Here is a 21,080-nt window from a genome sequence, read left to right as displayed (position 1 = left end):
TCGGCATTTGCTAGTGGTCTCAGAAAGGCCTGGTCATATCTTAAAAGATTTAAGGGGAATCCTGCATCACAAAGTTTAGCGGATGTGCCAAGAAGGTCACTAGATTATCTGCAGCTCTCAAGAAAACTCATATTCCTTGCCAGTGCCAGCTGCAAATCAAACCACATGCACAGACACAGCATTTCCTCAAGGCTCTTAAAAATAGCCTGCTTAAGTGAAGGCAGATTCCAGCCATTCCCTCCCCATAGCAACAAAATCTACACTAGAGGGACAGAAAAGTTTCAAACTGTACAATTTTTTTTTACAGTGGCATTGCCAGACCAGCTCTCCATCTCCAATGCTGGTCAAGATCAGGCTTTTCAGAGGAAGATGCTCTAATCCTCGCAATGCCCTACTTATGAGGAAGATTTTTCTTAACTATCCCCCATCTGCATCAGTCAGTGGGTGGCTTTTGCCCCCGAGTGTAGGAGATTATAAAAAAAACTTGCATTTATAAAAACCACCTTGTTCAAGCCCTGAAGTTCAGCTACAGGCAGCTGATGTATTTTCACGGCTTTCAAGATCACAAGGGATCGTTTTTCCCCCTCACTCTGTCCCATTTAGGACAATATCCGCTTGGCGCTTAAGCATCCAGGTTAGTGCTATAGATACCACTGACACACGTGGATGGGTTTGTATCCTGTCAAATGCTGCCAGAGTCCTCTTGGCAATGACATGGGATCCGGCTTCTTTCTAAGCGAGTATGTACGTTTCACAGCACCTTTACGGCAGTTGCTTCTCAGACAGGGTGCTGATTGGGAGCACGTTCGTTTTCTTTCCTCCTTTGATGGAACAGCACCGGCATGAAACGGCGCAGTGCCGGAAGACAGGATTCCATGTTAATGGTTCTCAGGCAAACCAGCACTGGCTACCTGCAGCCAGATCAGAAACAATACACACGGGTCGCCACAAACTGTAGCGCCACCTGTAACTAGATTTTCTCTCTTTAAATAAGGATGGTTCACACACCCCTGCCCCGTACTCCATTGTCTCCGGTGCTGAGCCAAACCACTGTTCCCCCTCTCCTCCCGCCCCAATCAAAGAAGTTTTTTTGTTTTAAATAAAGTGATCACACCCGAGGATATATTTCAGGGTGCAGCAAGCTTTGCTCAAAGTGCTGTAAAGACACATGCCTCCACCACTCCAGAGACCACCAGAGGCAGCGTGGCTTAATGGATAGAAAGAGGTGGGTTTTCTATCCTGGGCTCCGATCTGCCGCGAGACCTTGGCCAAGTCACTTCTCCTCTGTGTGTCTGTTTCTCCTCCTATCATCTGTCTTGTCTATTTAGTCTGTGAGCTCTTTGGGGCAAAGACCATCTCACTGTGTCCAATGCAAAGCACAAGAAGGATCCCACTACGGTAGGCTGGGGGTGTCTCCAGGTGACACCATGATAACCCTTTGGTAGATTGGAGGAGAGGGAGAACCAGGCGCAAAGGTTAAGTGACTTGGCCAAGTGTCTCCCAGCAGTGTCATTTGCACAGCCAGGAATAGAAACCCCAACAGAACTCCCAGACCATTCCCCTCAAACTCCAAGGCCCAGGGATAAGCACCTCTGCAGAATGACTTCTGGCGAGCAAGTTTAGCAGCTTTATATTCTAGAAGGCACCTTTAATAGCGATAAGAGGGGAAATAAGGACATGGGGATATTTCAGCGAGTTCGCCAGAGCTAGGTCACTTTAAATAGCAGCAGGGACGTGAACTATTAGAGACCATCTCCCCAGGATACAGCCCTGGCAGTTTAAGATCACATTAAACTAGTACTGCACTGCATCTCTGCCAGATTGCTGAGAAATTTAGCAAAAGCCCCTTCCCATGTCCCTAATTTGCAGCTGCAGCCCTGACCTTCCCCACAACTCTTCCCCTCTGCTCCTCTCCAACATCCTGTGGATGCAAAGCATTTGGCTGCAGCCCACTGGCGAAATGCTGTTTTGATCAGCTGTGTGTGTGTGTCACAAGAACTGCCAGGCACTCTTACAATTCAGAGATCTGGTCTAATGAGCTGTGTTTCCAGGTATACTTCGTGGTGTCTAAACCACCTTCGGTGCCACAAGCCAGACTGTCACATGTCTGGACGCCAACTGCCAGCGAGAGTTAATCCAGCCATCTGTCCGCAGCTCTTTCTGAAGCTAGCAGTGTGTACGGATGGGTTGCAGACATACCTTGTTTTTATGCAAGGGTTGCAGACAGGCTATATCAGGAACATCACTGATGATGATGATCATATGTGGTGAGTTAGAATAAGAGCCATAACTCTGAACTCCAGATAGACTCTTTTGGAGGAAATAGCACGAAGTTGTGGTCTGGCAGATACGGCAGCATTGAGACGGCACCTGTACATTGCGTTACGCCTGGATTTTCCTGCCCAGTATTTTTCCCCTTGCTCCAAGGCAAGTCTGAGGCGGCAAAAAGACACGTGTCTGGAGCATCCCAGAAGTTACATATCAGAGAGGGAAGTGAGGAGACAGAAAGAGAGAACAACGTGTCCTCGCAGTAATTAGGCAATTACACAGAGCTATTCCTCTCCAAAGCGCTTTGCAAATATTAGCCATCAGCCCTCCCATGCTGCAGTGCAAGCATTTCAGCAACGAGGAACCAGTCACAGATTTAAATGACTTGGCCAGGGCCACAGCATCAATTGCAACATTTGGTGCCATGGCAACCGATCCACGTTCTTAGGTGTAAAGGGGACACAACTGACTGTTGCAGAAAGTAGATTGGCTAGATCAAGCGTCTGCCCCAGACAGGAGAACAAGCCTTCAGAGCGCCTGAGCTGGCGTCATTTGCCATAGTTTGTCAAAAGGCAGGACAAGGGGTCAGGAGCTCCTGGTTCTGCGCCTCGTAGACGGGTGGTTTTCTAAGCCAAGCTCTTTGTGGACATTTATAACACCACAGAGCCGATGCAGCTGCTCGTCCCCTCAGTCGGAGCACCGAGGGTGCAGCGTCCACTAGGACTGAGGTTCATTGGCAGAGCCACGTGGAGAGGGACTCACAGGTTGGATCAGCAGCCCCCTCATGCCAAAGTCAACAACCCAGGGGGACGGAAGTCGATGGAGTAAAACTAGGGGCCCAGAGCGCAGTACTTTCTTCGGAAGGGCCCAGGCGTTTCAGAATCTCACGGTGATGGTTCCTTATACCCAGACAATATTTCCAGTGCCCATACTGGGTCAGGATTCAAGAACCACTTGCCAGTCAGGATGGTGTGGGCGCAGAGCCAGTGGGGGAGGGGAGGACTTCATCTCTCCTTAGGAAATCTCGCCTCCCATCCCCACATACCTGCCCTATTCCGAAGTTAACTTTTCTAGCACTGCCAGGACTTGAAAAGCTCGCACACGCCTCCCCCACGAAGACGTTACCTCCCCAGTAAGGGTTGTGCCAGGCTTGGCTTGCGTCACAGCTAGCAAAGATCCCAAAGCCACAGCTTAGCAGCGCTGGAAAGACTGGTTTGGGCAGTTGGGAGACTGTACTGAGAGGCACCAGCCATGCTGTCATCCAGGTTATTAACAGAGCTTGTCTTGGGAGCCTCTCCCTGCTTTCACAAGCTAATCTCCACACTTCCCCGTTCCGACACATGCTCAGCAGGCAGGACAAGCCTGGCTTTAAAGAGGCTTTTTTAAAAGCCAGGTGCTCAGGCAGGCTTCTGTCTCTATGGATGCTGCATCATGGTTCCTGTGTCCTTAGACTAGAAGCTCTTTGAGGCAGGGGTTGGCTATTTTGTATTTGCACTGCACCTTGCCTGATAGGATCCTGATCCATGCCTGGAGCTCCAAGGTGCTCCTACAACCCCCCCAATAATAATATCCTGTGCACAGCTGCCCCACCTCACAGCAGACAGTCATAGTCTAGGCCTGGCCAAACTAAGAACTCACAGAGACCACTAGGGTGATACCAATTGCATCATGTTTTTTGACTACAGCTGACAGGTCTGAGACACACCCAGCTGGTGAGCTAAGTGGGTGAAAGACTGATCCTTCGTGGCCACGCCAAGTTTCCACTTCTGGGGTGGTGCACTCAAGCCATCAAGGAAGAGTTGACACATTACTGGATTTACTGAAATTGCTAGTCTAGCTCAGAGCAGCTGTTCTGACTTGGAAAGCGTCATGTGCCTGTGAATAAAGGAGCACTTAGCAGCAGGTGGGTAGGTTCCCTACCACTGACCCTCACCTCCGGACAGTTTGTCACTGTTATCTTGTCACTCCCCTTCCAGGAACACAGCCAGCTGGAAAGTACAGCATCTGAGACAGCTCTCGGGGCTGCTCTTTTGCAAGACCCATAGGTTAAATGGGCAGGAGACAAAACAGCAGGAAAGTGTGGGTGGAATAAAGAACCAGATAAGGAGGGCAGGGATGGTCCCCCTAAAATTAACACCAGTAACCTTTTGCCATAGTTACTGGGCAGCAAACTGACAGAGGCTCTCAGATTAGCCCCAGTTCCAATGTGTTTAACTGTTCTGTGCCCGGCTTGGGAGCTTCCAAACAGCTGGTGCCTTCTACACCCCCTTCAACACAGATTCTCCCCTCAGTAAGAAGTGTCTAGCTGATTAACCACTCCCCACATCAGGTTTCTCTGAACCCAGGAGCTATATCATCGGGATAAGCAGCATTTTAAAAAGATATTTCCTCTGCTAGTAAGCCACCATAAATTTAAAATAGAAGATGTTTACCTTTGGAGCTATTTGCATTAAAGAAACACACCTAATCCTTAGCCAAACCAAGCTCCTCTTGCACAGCCAGGGCTCCAGAGTCTAATTTATTCCCTCTTTACTTATTCATCGCCCATGCAGCAGTCAGCCTGTGTGTTTATCTGCCTAAACGACCTTCTTTAGTTCTGTGTCATTCGTTGGACAATCACACCAGTTTGAGACAGTGGGGAAGAGAAGGAAAGAAACTAGTTTCTATCACTATCCAGAGTTTCTGTTCCCATATCAGAAGCTCTTTTCTGCTGAGACAGTACTATGGGCCAACAAAACAACCCATCAGGACCCAGGTTTTCGTAACAGCACTCTCCTTCCCTCGTGAAGCCCGTTAGCACTGAGTCACTGTGGTTTAATGCTAGCGGCAGCTGCACTGATGGAAGGAATCCACATTAAAGTTGAACAACATCATCTACCCCATCCTTCTCCAAGGGACAGTGGGGCAGACGGATGACTGCTTGAAAGCCCAGGAGATTGGGACAGGAGCAACCGTTTCACTGGGGGGTAGATTGTTCTTGGGTAGAAGGAAGGGGCTGGGTTGATAGCAGGGACAATTACAGCACAGGCAGTGGTGAAACTTAAGGCTCCCACACCCCAGTGGGCAAGCTTACCCTGCCATGGCAGGGCTAGCCAGTAATACCAGAGGAGTTTAGTTTTCATTTTGTTCAGCCCTTGGCCTGCCAACCAGTGTGGACGCCTAGGGTACGTCTACACTGCAATAACAAAAACCCACGACACCGAGCCTCAGAGCCCAGCTCCACTGACCCAGGCTCGCCAGACTAAAATTTGCAGTGTAGATGTTCAGGCTTGGGCTGGAGTTTGAGCTCTGAGACCCACCTCCCCAGCAGAGTTTCAGAGCCTGGGTTCCAGCTGGAGCCTGAACAGCGACACCAATATTTTTAGCTGTGCAAGCCATGTCTACTGACTCTAGCCAGCCACGGCCGTCCTGCGGGTCTTATTGCAGTGTGGATGTACCCTTCGTGACTAGAACCAGGCAGAAGTCGCTCATTTTCATACAGACTTCTGAACAGCAACTGGGCGGCTACTCCTAGACACTACAAACCCCGGCCGGATCTGAACTAGTAACCAAGATACACAAGACTTTTCCAGTTACCAGGATCCTGTATGACGACTGGACAACTAGAGAGGACAGGCGGGTCTCCCCTTGTGCCTCAGCATTCTAGGAAATTAATTTCCTCCTTCCCTTACGAACGGCCAAGCAAAGGTGCATTCCACACTAGCACCCCAGCGACTATCATGCCCAAACAGCGCAGTGACACAGTTCTGGGGAGTTGTTAGCATGACCCCAGACTAGAACCCAGGTCTCTCCTCTATTGCTTGCTGTAGCCACTAGGTGACACTCTCCTAATAAGCAGTTCCAGGAGTCAGCGCAGATCTGAAAGACAGGCCTGCAGAACAAAGCCAAGAGTCCTTCCGCTGTTAATGCCTTGTTTTGCCTTTGTTTTACCATTTGTTTCGAGAACACAGCAAGCTTGTCAGGGATTGAACAAGGCAGCCTAGTACAGGACTGTCACGGGGATCGGAGGCCTATCTGAACTAGTCAGCCACTGGAAGGCTGAGAGGGAGAATCAAAGGCTAGAAAGGAGCGAGTTTGCTCATATATACTGAGCCGACAGGGCCAGAGAGATATTCGGAAAAGAATGTTTTTGTGCTGAGCCAGAAGTTGCCAAGCCTCCTGTGTGTATGGGCGAGGCTTGGGGAGCGGAGAGCAATTCCCTATGACCCAACCGCCTTTACATTCTTTGGGAGCATCCAGTTAGCTGGGGATCATCTGTCCCCTTTAAGATTCCGGTTGCATTTGGCAGAAGTCCTTCGCACCCAAAGCAACGGGACAAAATTTAGTTTCCAGGTTAAAATGTTTCACACAGCTGACGATACCAAGATGTGTGGGTCTTGCAGAGGATCCTAGAAAAGCCATGACTCCCTAGCCACAGAAGTGCAACTGAATACATCTAGAATACCAGGTCATCCTAAACTGCTAACCTGGAGGCTCCATCCAGCATGGCAGAGAAGCTACCACTAGCTAGGATCTGGAGAAGGGCAAATGCATAGTAACACCCCCCCCCACCCTTCCACCCCAGCAACTCTGAGCCATGGTCAATGTAATACAAGCGTAGACACTGCATTACCTATGTCAATGCTAACAGTCCTGCAGCAGCTGTTGAATGATGCCAGACACTACCCACTCTGCTCACAATTGTAAACCCCATTGCCCAGGTGTCACTGAAATCGGAAGCCCCCCATCCCCTTTCCGGCCCCCCAAATTTTTGAAATGCCTTTTCCTGATTGTCCAGTTTGGTGAGCTCACCTAATCGCTCTCCTTTGTTGTGTGCAACTGCTCAGCTGACCCTGACGGCTACAAGCTCCAGACGTGCTCTGGCTTGGAAAAGACAGGAGATATTGGATCCCCTGGGCCTGTGTGGAGAAGAGGCTGTGCAAGCAGTGCTGTGGAGATCTAGGAGCAGGTTGCACAGGGGATGCAGGCGAAGGGAACAGCAGCAGTGTCTTAAGAAAGCAAAGGAACTGCGGTAGGCCTACCAAAAGGCCAGGGAGACCTACCGTTGATCCACTGCCAAGCTGCAGGCCTGCCGCTTTTACAAAAAGCAGCATGCCATACTTGGCAGAGACCCCACCAATCACCCCACACTGGACACCTCTGGGAAGCCAGAGTCCCAGGCCCCTGGTGTGAATAGCTAGGATGACGAAGAGGCCGAGGATAAGGGACATGCGACCGGAGGGTCCAATTATGCTGCAGGCCAGGACCTATTTGACACTCCACCACAGCCCAGTCAGTTGAGCACGGGTGAGACGAATACAGTGGAAGGAACTTGGGGTAAATGTGTGTCAATTTATTTCCCATTACAGTGATAGCGCCTCCATGTTAGCAGGACACAACTATCTACTTCTCATTAATATCCTCATGCTAGAAGAGGTCTTGGTACAACAGAAGTAGAGTTATCTACTTTGGATGCAGGCCGCTGGGGCGGGGGGTTGCGGAGCAGTTCACGTACACAGGGATGTCCGTGGAATCCTTGAGATCGCTCAGTGAAACTTCCACGGAGATACTCTGCATTCCTTTCCAAAAGGTTTCTAGGGCTGGCAGCTTTATTTCTTCCTTTGCAGTAGGACACTTTCCCACGCCAGATGGGGATTACTGCAACGGTGCCTGCCGAAGTTAATGGGTTAGCAGCATACGGGCACGGCCAACTTCGGGATGCCAGCTGCAGCTGTGCTCGTGTTACCCTCAGGAGTGAGAGATCAACTAAAAACACCACCGAAGGTGGGGAATGATGCCAGTATTATGTGCCATTGCCCTATAATTATAGTTTCATGCAACTGAGCAATTCCCTCCCAATGTCCCTCCCCCGACTAGCCACACTCACCATGGCTGGAGCCAAGAGCTGTGAGAGCTGACCATGCACAAGCACTCTGAAGCAGACGTGTCCATAAACACGCCTCGTTTAAAACTGTAGGGGAACGAGGGAAGAGAGCTCTGAATCTTCACTTTCACTTTCTGTTGTGCCTATACAGACAATAGTGCCTGTGTGTGTTTTATCTGTAGCTGCTGCTGTGGTGGCCTTGAGGGTTTTTTCCTCCACATCTGCAGAATGCCTGAGCCAGATAAGGAGGAGGAAGAGGACAATATGTTTAGCGAGGTCCTGCAAGCCAGTGCTGCATCAGACCAGGAACAGAGAGCCTGGAGGATGAATATTGCAGACTGTATGGAGAAGGAAAGAGTGGACAGGAGAAAGGCCCAGCAGTTGGAGAGGGAGAGGCACCAGGACATAAACAGGGCTTATTTGGCAGCAAACAGATGCTGCAAACTCTTAGGGAGCTACAGGTTCAGTCCCAGGCTCACCTCCCCTTTGCAGTCGATAGAGAACTCCAGTACAGCACCTTCCTACTCCTCCCTTGCCCCGATCACTGTACATCGGGGGACATTAAGGACAACCACAGCTTCACATACCCTCACCTGTGAGCAGGGGTGAAAGTAACTTAAAGGACTTACCGGTATGCAGGGCCAGAGTCTTGAGCTGGGGGGCGGGGCCTCAACTGGAAGGGGGCGGGACCTCAAGCAGAAGAGTCGGCCCCTTTAAAATCCCCAGGCCCTTTAAATCTCGATTTAAAGGGCTCGGGGCTCCGGCTACGATAGCCGCAGCTGGGAGCCCCGGGCCCTTTAAATCACTGCCGGAGCCCCATGGTAGCTCCGGTGGTGGCCAGGAGCCCCGGGGCTCAGGCTGCAATTTAAAGGACCCCAGGCTCTGGCCGCCACCGCTACCCTGGGGCTCTGGCAGCGATTTAAAGGGCCCGGGGCTCTGGAGCCCCAGGCCCTTTAAATTGCCAGCCGAGCCCTGGGGCTCCCAGCTGCTGCTGCTACCCCGGGGCTCCAGCAGCAGGGCTCTGGTGGCAATTTAAAGGGCCCGGGGCTCCGCTGCAGTAGAGGCGGTCGGAAGCCCCAGACCCTTTAAATCACCGCCGGAGCCACGGGGCTCCCGGCCCCCACCGCTACCCCGGGGCTCTGGCAGCAGGGCTCTGGCGGCAATTTAAAGGGCCGGGGGTGCTACCGGGAGCTCCAGGCCCTTTAAATCGCTGGCCTAAGGAAGCTGCCCCCTGCCGGTACAGTCGGCTGTGTACTGGCTCTTGCTGGTACGCCGTACCGGACCAGCTTACTTTCACCTCTGCCTATGAGAGCCACAGTAGATGTATGTGTCGCTAAAACAGAAGTGAATGTTCCTTCCCTTTCTTTAAGCCTGTTCCATGAATTTGTTAAGATTTTAATGCATTTGCTTTTAACTTGCACAGAATTTAAGTGGTTTTGTTACTCAGTAAAACTATTATTTGGAAAATAGTTTATCTTTATTAGTTCCCAACATATGCTGCAGAACAGCTGGAGGGACTTGTGATTGTACCCAGACACAACTAATAGGATCAAGTATCAGAGGGGTATCCGTGTTAGTCTGTATCCACAAAAGAATGAGGAGTCCGGTGGCACCTTAAAGACTAACAGATTTATTTGGCCATAAGCTTCTGTGGGTAAAAAACCCAACTTCTTTAGATGTATGGCAGGCATTATTATACATGAAGAGAAGGGCGTTACCTTAGAAGTGGAGAACCAGTGTTGACAGGGCCAGTTCAATCAGGGTGGATGTGGTGCACTCCCAATAATTGATGCGGAGGTGTCAATTCCAAGAGAGGGAAAATTGCTTTTGTAATGAGCCAGCCACTCCCAGTGCCTATTCAAGCCCAAATGAATGATGTTAAATTTGCAAATGAATTGTAGCTCTGCAGTTTCTCTTTGAAGTCTGTTTTTGAAGTCCATCTGTTTGGAGAGGAAGATGTCTGTCTGTACCTGTGAGAGTTTTTTGAGGAGGTTGATGGATTTCCACTCATAGGATCAGTGACAGTGTAATCATACATGTGCACCAAATCACCACAAAATTCTTAAAAGGCCCCCAAACAGAAGGCCAGGTACAGCAGCGCCACGACAACGTATTACTATGGCTCGCTGATCTAGTGCTCTTCCAAAGCCTCCCTGAACTGTATAGGTCCATGCTGAGCTCGTGCCAGCCCTTGTACCTGGCTGTTCAAACTCAGCTGACAGCCGCTCCACCTTTGCCCTCCACCCCGGCAGCAAATTTCCCCCCCTTTGGTTCACAGCTGTTATGCAGGACACAGCAGGCAGCTAGAACCACTGGGGTATTTGTCTCATTGAGATCCAACCTTGTGCCCCTTCAATCTCCTAAAAGGGCATTCAGTCGTTCTGCACCTAATGAGCCAGTAGTTGACTCTTTCCTCGGTGCTGTTGAGGTGGCCAGGGTCTGCTTTCATGAGCCAAGGAGTAAAGGGTAGGCTGGGTCCCCCAGGATCCTATATGATCATCTACTGGTTGGGAAAGGAAGTCCCTGCTTGTAGCTTTTGAGCAGTCCTGTGCTCTTAAAAATGCGAGCGTCATGCACTTTCCCTCAGCAGCTAGCGTTAATGTCAATAATGCATCCCCAGTGATCCACCAGTACTTGCATAACCATTAAAAAAAAAAAAAAAAAAAAAAAAAAAAAAAAAAGAACCCTCCCTGTTCATGTACTCTATGGCAAGGTGTTCTGATGCCAAAATAGGGATGTGCTTGCAATCTATCGCTCCACAGCAGTTTGGGAACTGCTGGAGGGCTGGGGCGAGCTCAGCACACAGATCCAGGAACAGGGCATTGCGCATCTGAAAGTCCTGTAGCCACTGCTCGGCATCCCAAACCCGCATTATGATGCGATCCCACCAAGCAGTGCTCATTTCTTGGGCCCAGAAACAGCACGCAGTGAATGCCACTGACCATCTTGAACGGATTCTTGTTCTGGCCCACAGCAATCTGACCTCCGGGAAATGGTCATTTGCCACGCAGCTCTTCTTGCATCTCTGTGAATACCAGAGGATTGCGTGTCCTGTGTTTGTAATGCTCTAGACAATAGGGCAGAGCTGTTCAGGCTCCATGCTTCTCTCAGAGGTAGCGAATCAGTCCCATATAAGGTTCATGGGTTTGTCAAAATAGGCATGAAAAATCATGGGTGGAGAAAGCTGCATCATGGGAACTTGACTCCCTCAGTCTCAATCATCCCTTCATGACACATTTCTGACCCACCAGGCTTTGCCAAAACTTCCCAAGTCAATGGGCTGGATGATGGTAAGGTGCATACTGGGATACCTACCTATGGCGCACTGCACTGTGCATCAAAACTAGCACCCCGATGAGCAAGTGCACCCCAATGCAAGGCTGCAAGCATGCACAAGCAGTATACTAAACTGACAGCTTTATGCTGATGTGACTTCCATCGGCAAAAGTTTGTAGTGTAGACATGCCCTCAGTCTGACCTCTAAGGGATGTCAGAGACAGGACTATGGGGCTGCATGCAAATCTAAACCTCTGCCTCCAGGGCGGGGACCTGCAGAAGAATGAAGTGACTGGATAGACGGCGGAATATTTTTGTGACCAGGCAAAGGCAACAAGCCCTTCAAAATTTTTGGGGTGACAGATGGATCCAAGTTCAATCTTTGAAAACAGATGGGTAGAGGCAGTTTGCTCAGCCTACACGTTTTACCTTCAATTTTGTATTTTAGCTGGTGCAGTGTCCTCCTATAAATGCTGAAAAAAAGAGAGTCTCACATTCTCCATCACCTTGCTTTCCTCCCAGGCACTCGAGACAATCCCACCTTACTCTCCATTAGGCTGCTTCATCCTCCCACCCCAGCTAGGCTTGCATTCAGGGAAACCACATCTTTAGCACTCAACTAACATTCCCGACAGAGCGTTCCCATTCTCCACCTCCTTGGGTGCTCTGCTTTGGCTACAGACCCAGGAGCCTTCCACTGGCTTCTGCAAGCAGTAGCATGACTGGCGCAGGGAACGTGCACCTCTGCTTGCTAGTGCACAGCTGGCGGTGTCACCATTACAGCCCTTTGTCTCTTCTTGAGTTGGCTGAGAAATGGTTTGGTGCTGGGAGCAGGATTCAAGTTAGATGAGCAGTAAGTCTGTTCCAACAGCAGCTCCACACGCACAGGCAGACCGTCTCCTCTAGATGGAAAATCCCTTACAATTTTCAAGTTGTTTTATCAATACTAAGGCTGCCAAACTGCACCCTCCTCCTTCCTCTTTTCATTTAAGCTGTGTTAGCCAGGTCACAAGCACTATTAACCAAAGAGCAGAAATCCCCCACAATGAAGCACTAGATTACTCAGCCTGTTCCCTTCTAAGGCTTTGTTGAGTCTGATACACAGCTTCAGTAAATGCTTCTTCATCAGTAAAGTCTCTGCCCAAGGGGAAGTTATGGCAAGTATGCTTGGGCCAGGTCTACACTAAAGTAAGGTCAGCCCACCTGTGTCCCTCAGTGTGTGAAAAATCCACACCCCTGAGCAATGTAGTTAAGCCAACCTTATTCCTGAAAGACTTCTTCCATCAACCTAGCTGCTGCCTCTCGGGCAGGTGGATTCCCTTTGCTGATGGGAGAATTCCCCTCCCATGGCTCTAGTGAGTGTCTACGCGGACGTGCTACAGCAGCACAGCTGCAATGCTTAAGCGTAGACATAGCATTGGCAATGCCGCTCAGTTGTTTAGGAAGGCAGCACTGTCTGAAAACATTTGCCAACTAATTCCGCTTGATCTACAGCAGGTGCCCCTCCACACCCCACCCACACCCAAACATTCTCACCACCTCTCCTGCAGAGAGGAGCTCAAGGGAAGTTTTGGGGAGCATAAAGGGGCCGCGCTTCCATTTATTGGCATTCTATGCCAACAGGCCCAAAGAGCCACTGGGCCACAAAGACTGAATTCCTACCCATCCCTCTACCGGGGGTCTCTCCAGGTCAGAAGAGAGGCAGACTGGGTCTGTACATGTTTGTGCAATCTTGCATCAATGGTACATTTTCTGAGGCTGAATAGAGGACATTACTCTGCAGGACTGGAAGGCAGAAGCAGCACCGTCAGCTAGCGGTGTTGAGATGCAGTGTTGCCTAGTCAGTAAGGCGCTGGAGTGGGATCAGGAGACTGGGTGCGAGTCCCAGCTCTGCTGCTGCATTGCTGGGGGTGAGGGGGGCAATTTCCTCCCTGTATTCCCCCCCACCCCCATGTCTACAAAATGGGTATAGTGATGTGACCTCCTTTGTGATCTATGGATCAAAGCATTGGATAAGAGCTAGGTATTATTAAATGAGAGGAAGAACCTGGATCAAAGGTCCTCCCACCCTAACCCTGAGCAGCATCTCTTCCTAGGAGGGATTAGATCCCTCCTCACAAGAGCAAGAGGCATCTCTAGATAGATACAGAAGTGCCTGTGGTTGGAAGACTAATCAACTCCCTTCCGCTAGCCTATTGAGGCAGGCAACACAGCACATGTGCTACAGTGGATTTGTTTTCTACTTCCTATCCCGCACTCCCAAAAGCCACACTTCAGATGTGAGTTACAGTTTCTCTTTTCCCTCCTTTCCAACCTTAAATTCCTTTAAGAGGCCAACACTGAGCTTTTCTGGCTTCACCAGTCTCTGGTGTTTACACCTTACTACTTGTATTCAGTAAATAGACACTCAGCTTTGTGGAGTGAGATCTGTGCCAAGCCTCTCCAGCCTTGCCGGCCAACTGCCGCTGTAGGTTTACACTCATTACAGGGGCTGCTCTGGATCTGATCAGGTGTGAACACAAAAGGTGCACTGGTTTAAAAACACCTTTGGTTAAACCAGTGTTCATAGGTGGTTCTACACTCTAGTTCTGAAAACTGGCTAAAAAGGATATAGCTAAAATTAGCTTGTTGCAAGCCTTAGGCGAAGTCAGTTGAGCTACATATATTGTAAATAAGTGCTCATGCAGATTTGCAGCTGAATAATCAAATCTGTTTTAATCTACACCGTTTGGTATTCAAGTGCAAGTCTGAAGGTAGAACAATCACTTGGCCGAACCCAGCCACGGCAAGCCCATGCATTTATTAAATAGTCAGGAGAGGGGGTTATAGACTGAAATAAAAACGTTCCTGTACACACAAATAGCATCAGGTTTGAGGAACTAGAAGAGAACCACTCCAAATGAACAGTTAATGATTGCCCAGTTACCCATGGAATTTCAAAAAGTAGAATGCTTTATTAGCTCTGTGACGAGCAGCCGCATGAATTGAGAAAACAAGCTGTGAAGTCAGACACCAAGGATGTCATTTTAGGATGGAGCATCGCTAGGATACATTGAACACCTTTCGGGAGCTCTGCCTAGCGGATACTTCTGCATGGCCTTCTAAAGGAGATTGAGACATGACACAGCACAAGATTGAGAGCGTGTTTGACAGGAAGGGGATAAAGTGATGCACAATACAATCCCCTTCTTAAATTCAACTTGCAGTCCACCCAGCCCACCAGACAGGCAGCACCTGACCCCCATACATAACAGCATCCCATGTCATCAGCATGCACTGAAGGTTTCTCCAAGCTACTCCACCAGCAGTTTAAAAGATCGAGGTTACTTGTGCTCTGCTCTTTCCCTGTGCATCTGACTTAACATGCTAGTCTCTCCCCTCTGTTGGGGATAGCTGGTAGCCTTCCAGTGGCAAGCCGCCAACTCTGCCAGCGCATGCCAGTGAGACTACGTGGGGGGGTAGGCAGCAATTCCATTCCAAGTACGGCCAAAATCCCCTCCCTGCAGCAATGGGATAGCCCTTCCATACTGGGTTTCTTTCTCCGTGTGCCAGCACAGGTCACAGAGATTGAGAGCCTAACCCTTTTCTGGAGTCTACTAATAGCGAATCCAAACAGGAGAGCTAGGATCTAATTTATGTAGTGCGGTACCCAAGTTCCTATATCTCTTCTTCTCTCCCTCCCCCCCCAAATGAGGCAGGGAATACCTGCTGACACCTTATGGGATCTAGAACCAATCGACCCAGGCCAGTCGCAGGCATTTAACTGCTGTACAGATGTATCCTCTGAGATCTCCAGGATGGGCCTGGTTAAAGATCTTTATTTGGATAGATTCTAAAAGAGACAGCTAGACTGGGAGCCCGAGGCTAATTTCAGTCCCCAGTGACATAATGTAACAGCATGAGTATCAAGCCTAGAACTGCTTCCTCTCATGACAAAGAAATGCTTCTCACTTATTAGCAATACTGACTTACTGAGTAAGACAAGACCGAGTCACGTGATACACAAGCCTGCAGAGTGCGTCTCTGGAGGAATAAGGCTATTCAGCTCCGGGGACAAGGTTACTGGAAGAGTCAGAAGAACCTTCTGTCCAATCATATTAGTCTGTTGTCCATCTCTGATTCCCAGCTCCTTCTTTTATACCACATGTCAATGAAGCCGCACTGAGTTAAAAAAAAATAAAATAAAAAAGGACCACATCAAGAACTTAATAGCTAAGCTTCTCACAACCAATGCAGCTGTCACTACAGTCCTAGACAGGAAGAGATGCCAAGCTGTACTGGGGTTTTGTAATAGGGCCAAGTGTCCTTGGAGGAGTGAAATTAGACTTTGCTCTCATCTAACTGTGACCCAATAAACACTGGAACCCCATTTTGCTTGGAGACCGGCTAGTCCACTAACATCCCTGCATCATTAAGTTCTAAAGCCACTTCCACACAAAAAGATGCTTCTACATCTTTGCTTATTCTCTCTGCCGGAGTCTTCCCCGAAGTGGAGAAAAATCTTTGTTAGCAAAGGTCAGTAAAAGGCTCTGTACTGTTCTCTCCCCCACGCCCTGCCCCAAGCCACACAGTGCTGCATGCAATGAGATCGTCTTTAGCAGCGATCAGTTAAAGCCCCCAGCATTCAGCCAGGCAGAAACAACCTCCTGATTCCAGGACATGGGGACTCAGGTGTGGGAAAGAGATGAAGGGAGGCATTGTGCAAATGTCTAGGAGACTCAGAATCTCACAACAGGCTAGTCCTGGAAGGAGAGAAGAGAAAGGACCCTACTGTCTGACAGTAAGGCAATCAGCACTACCAACAGGAATTAGCAAGACTAGTACTGGAGGCAATCATTATGAATCAACAAGGAGTTTTATTTATTTGCAGCCAAATGTCTGAAGTACCCCAAAGCCAGACAAAAACCGAGGAAAGTCCCTCGGACAAATGGTCTGGATATAGTTGAAATTTCAAGTTTCAACATCACCACCCCCAAACAAGTTGTCTGCCCGTTGTTTTTGGGTATGTGGGAGGGGGAACCCAGGAAAGGTCTTTTCAGCTGTTTCCTTCTGGGAAACAAGCAGCCAATATCCCAGAACACAGCCCAGGCATGCAAGAGGTCAACATCTGTTGGCATACTGCTGATACACTGTATAGCTGCCACTCCTCCCTCCAAACCCACAAATCTCCTGCTTCCAAAGCTTTTAGCTATCCTGCAGAGAGGGTATGTCTCCACTGCATAAAAGAGAGGTTCTGTACCCCAGGGCAGGCAGCACCGAAGACAAGGGACATTCGCTTTTCACTTGTTAGCGGCTAGAGTTAAAAAGTCTACAGGGAGTCTGGTGTTGAACTCAAGCAGCCTCATCTTCACTATTTTAACCTGAATGTTCTTTACTTGGGTTGGCGAACCCCTTTTTTTTGAGGGGGGGGGGGGAAGAGGGGAAGGAAGAGGACAACAGTGAAGACCTGCCCGTTGTGTGGTCAAAGCAAACCTCCAACAAATAAATCACAGGACAACGATCAACTGCTCCACAAGCTAAACACAGCAGCTTCCCCTTAAAAATATAGGTTGCCACGCTCCACCTCACAGAATCCCTGAGTTCAAACACCTTCACTGCCATTAAACAGCCCTATAGCCCAAGCCCAAGCCTGCTGGCATGGGCCAGCAGTGGGTTAATTGCAATGTAGACAACCCTTACAGTCCACTGAATCACAACAAACCAGTCAATCTCACTTGTACCAGATACATGAGCTACTTAGATTGCCTGGGCAAAATTGCACTAATAGACCAGGTACAAAGTGCTGAGAGCAGAGGTCTAAGGAGAAGGGTACGTATACGGGTATTCCCGAGTGCAGTTTCACCATATGCCAAAGTCAGACACAACGCCTCCTAGTTTTTAAGAATCTCCTCCAGGGTGTTTGTCAGGATCATTTATCCCTCTGTAAGAAGTTATTGACAAAAAGTGGCGACGGGAGGAAAGAGGAATTAGCCTTGTGTCTTCCTTCTCTGATTCACAAGGGCCCAAAAGGATGTTAGATGTTTGCTTACACTAAACATTCAGCCCCTTCCTGCCCTGAAGACGGACACCGAAGAACGTGCAGTTACAACAAACCCAAGACAGAACAGAGTTGAGTAACCAAGGGAGTGATTTTTACAACAGCTTCTGTTAACGCCAATACTTAACACAACCCCCCTTTTGCCAAGTGCTTATTAAGGAGTCAACATCCTTGCACATGCAATTAAAGTGTGAGAGCTCACACCCCCACCCCCAGGAGATCTTTCAGAGCCTGGGGAGACCATACTCGATATTCCTGATGTTACTAATCTTACAAAAACGTGGGTATGGGGGGGGGTTGTTTTTAAAGAACGCTAAAGACCTTCATGCAAAACAGTGAAATTTTCTAGACCAGCTAGGAGATTTAGAGACCCATTGGTAGGAACTGGAAGATCAACCCTTAGGCAGCTTTGGGGGGGGGGGGGAAGGGGGGAAAAGGCACAAACTCCATTTTAAAAGCAAAAGCCTTTTACACGTCACCTTTAAAAAGTATGATACCGGTTTCTGTTTGTGAGCCAGGACCCCAAGCTGAAGGAGAACAGTCCTCACTTCTGGTCTGTGTCCTTAACTCAGAACCAATACTGGTACTTTGATAAGGCTCAGTGATCAGCAAGGTTGGGTAGGGAAAGAGAGAAGAGCCACTCGGTGGCACATTAAACACTAGCTTTTGATCCACTAGCGAGCCATGGCATGGGGTCATGGAAGCAGAGGAAGGAACCCAGCAGTTTCCCAGTAGTAAGCATGCTGGACAGCATCCCCAGCTCTGCCCTGTGAGTCAGAGCGTTATCTCACCAATAAAAGGAAAAACGTGTTCAAGCGTTAGAGTGCCTCATGGTAACAACGAGCCTACCCATGCACATGGCACTTCAGCTTCATAAATATCCACCCTATATAGACAGCGCCAGCCCTATTATGTAAGCAGGGACAAGTTAGACAAGTGACTTGCCCACAGCTGCAGAGGGAGCAAGCAACAGAGCCAGGACTAGACGCGGGGTGTTACCTTACGCCTAGCCCCACGTTCAGCCCAAGCAGGGAAACTCAACAGGTCCACCAGATAAGATATACTCCTACCTGGCTTGCAGCTACAGATCACTTCACTGCCACAAGTACTCCTGTTCTCACTGCCACAGTTAAAGGTCTTCTCAAGATTGAGGTTCATCTGCCCGGCTTCCTACCACAGTTGTGCTAGGGAAGAGCTTCACGCTGAACCACACCAATGGCACAATACCGGTAGCATCATTTTCACACAACAGCCTATAATCAACTGGGAGGTGAACAAGTTGCAGGAACGGTCGGTACAACATGTGATGTCCCTCAAACCAACTCTTTCCCTTCAATCCCTCATTTTCCAGCCTCCTGGCTCAAGCTCTACCTGCCCCTCAAAGAGGCCACACGCTGCAGAGCAGTCAGTGAAACAGCCAAGTGGAACAGACTACGAGAGTCGAAATGTTAGCCCAAGTGTGGTCCCCAGTTGCTTTGTAGGGAGGGGGCTGAAGGACACAGGGCTCACCTTGCTGTAAAAAAGGCATTTTATTACCAAAGTGGTCTGGATGGGGAGCTTTGAAAAACTCCCTTCTCCCCCCACATGAAAGTCCAGTTAAATTTAGTTTTGCAACCAAAACAAAACACAAGCAGCATCTGCTTGGAAGAGATGAACACAAGATAAAAGGTGTCCATGACAGAAAGCTGGCTGCAGCCTCCTGTTTTCTTTTCAAGTTTGAGCTGGGAAAGAAACATAACAAGAGCTGTGGAAAAACCCTTTCCAAATCCAGCAACGCAGCCGGAAGAGGCAATTATTCTTCCCCAACGGCATCAATAGCCAGGCAAGGTAAGAAGTTGAGACCGATCCAAACTTGCTGTCCCCTCTGGTGCCTAAAGCTCCTCTGCTTGCTGGAATCTGGAGGGATTTTCCCGGCCCCCCAAAGAAAGAGCAGTTTCCTAGGGATCTCCCTCAGCAAAAAGGAAGTTGAGTTTCATATGATGGCAGGGCGCCTCCAGAATTTTTCTGGCATGGAAGGTTTGCAACCCCGCCAGTAAGGGAAGGAAAAGCACTGGCATCTTTCCTCTGCCTAGAACGGACTGTTCTTAGAGGAGAGTGAAGTTAGGATCATCATGGGTTTGCTGGGACGTTATATAATACAGTATTTAGACACTGCTGAGGTCTCATCATGGTTAAGCCCAACACTGCAGTATGAATAGACAAGGATTGCCCGGCGGCAGATGCACAGTAACATAGCAGTTCTGCCCCCACTCCAGGGAGGCGCCACCATCCCTTACCTGGCAGCATCCCAGCTGCCAGTACCCCCTTGGACACACAGTGCCCCTAGTATACAAGTTCATCCAGCACAACAGAGCTTATGAAATGTGGGTTTCTGCTAGGGGCCGACTGAAAAAGCCAAGGTGCCTTAAGGATCCAGGATTTTACACACTTCAGGCTCTTGTGGTCTCAGTCCAGCCTCTAATGGACAAGCCTCCACCACTACACTGGTCCCCCTTGTTGTCAAGTCTCAGCAGAGGTTCCCAGGACTGAATGGGCTAGCGAGACCCAACGCTCACCCCTAGAGGCGGTTGCTGCAGAACTGAAACAGCCTGGGCAGGGCAGGGCAGGGCAAGCTTGCCATGTGAGGATTTATTGGTCTCCAAAGTCAAGTATTCCCTCTTCGTGAGCACAATAATCACACCAACACTCTTGCTTGCTGATTTTGCCTGCACTACTACTATTTTTGTATGGCATTTGCCAAGCAATGGGGTGGGATTAGAATTGAATCTTGAGATTCAAAAGCCATTCTAATGCTTCTGGGGTAAGTAGGTCAGTCTTGCTTGTACCACAACGGTAAGTGTTAATGGGGGTGTTATCCATGAGGCATCCTGGCCACCTGAGAGATCAGGCCAGGCTGTTTCCCTCAAAAGTTTCTATAGCTGAAGGACTAGGTACAGGGGTTCCCTCGCCTTTCATGGCATGAACTACATTTTGGTAGAAATTGTCATACGGACCTCCCCCTCCAGCTTCCGTTGCTTCTTATCCCCGAAGAAGCTCCAGCAGTTGCATTTGGAGTACACTCATTTCTCATCTTCACAGTATCCGGCAGTCGGAAACAAGGAGAAGAAGTTATAAGACGACGAAGGGGAGGGAGGGATGTGATAGAGGTCTATAAAATCATGACTGGTGTGGAGAAAGTGAGTGTTATGTGAAGGAGTAAACAACACAAGAACCAGGGGGTCACTCAATTAAGCTAATAGGCAGCAGGTTTAAAACAAACACACCGTCAACCTGTGGAACTCGTTGCCAGGGAATGCTGAAGGCCGAAAGCATAACAGGATTCAAATAAATAAATAAATATAAAAACCAATTAAAAAATGGCAAGTTCATGGAGGATAGCCAAGGACAGCTGTTAGCCAAGATGATCAGGGATGCAACTGCATGCTCTGGGTGTCCGTAAGCCTCTGACTGCCAGATAACGGGATGGATCACTCAGTCGCCCTGTTCTGTTCATTCCCTCTGAAGCATCCAGCACCGGCCACTGTCAGAAAACAGGATACTGGGCTAGCTGGACCATTGGTCTGACCCAGTATGATTGTTCTTATGTTCAACACTACGTGCCCAGCCTCCTCTCAATCCACCTGCAGCATCTATTAA

At 49.2% G+C, this 21,080-nt stretch overlaps 1 protein-coding gene across 4 annotated transcripts in view; it reads right to left on the bottom strand.

The window, feature by feature from the left end:
• Positions 1-21,080, bottom strand: part of SPSB1 (splA/ryanodine receptor domain and SOCS box containing 1) — a 71,875-nt gene that overhangs the window by 20,226 nt on the left and 30,569 nt on the right. The window contains exon 2 of one of the 4 annotated variants that reach the window (XM_065575165.1): positions 15,380-15,568. The exons of the other annotated variants lie outside the window; for them this stretch is intronic. The gene's annotated coding sequence lies outside the window, so the exon portion shown is untranslated. The remainder of the gene's footprint in view (positions 1-15,379; positions 15,569-21,080) is intronic. 4 annotated transcript variants of the gene reach the window in all.

Source organism: Chrysemys picta, chromosome 21 (genome assembly GCF_011386835.1).
Source record: "Chrysemys picta bellii isolate R12L10 chromosome 21, ASM1138683v2, whole genome shotgun sequence".
NCBI lineage: Eukaryota > Metazoa > Chordata > Testudines > Emydidae > Chrysemys > Chrysemys picta.
Note: the sequence above shows the minus strand (reverse complement) of the source record. Positions and strands in the feature narration are given on the sequence as shown.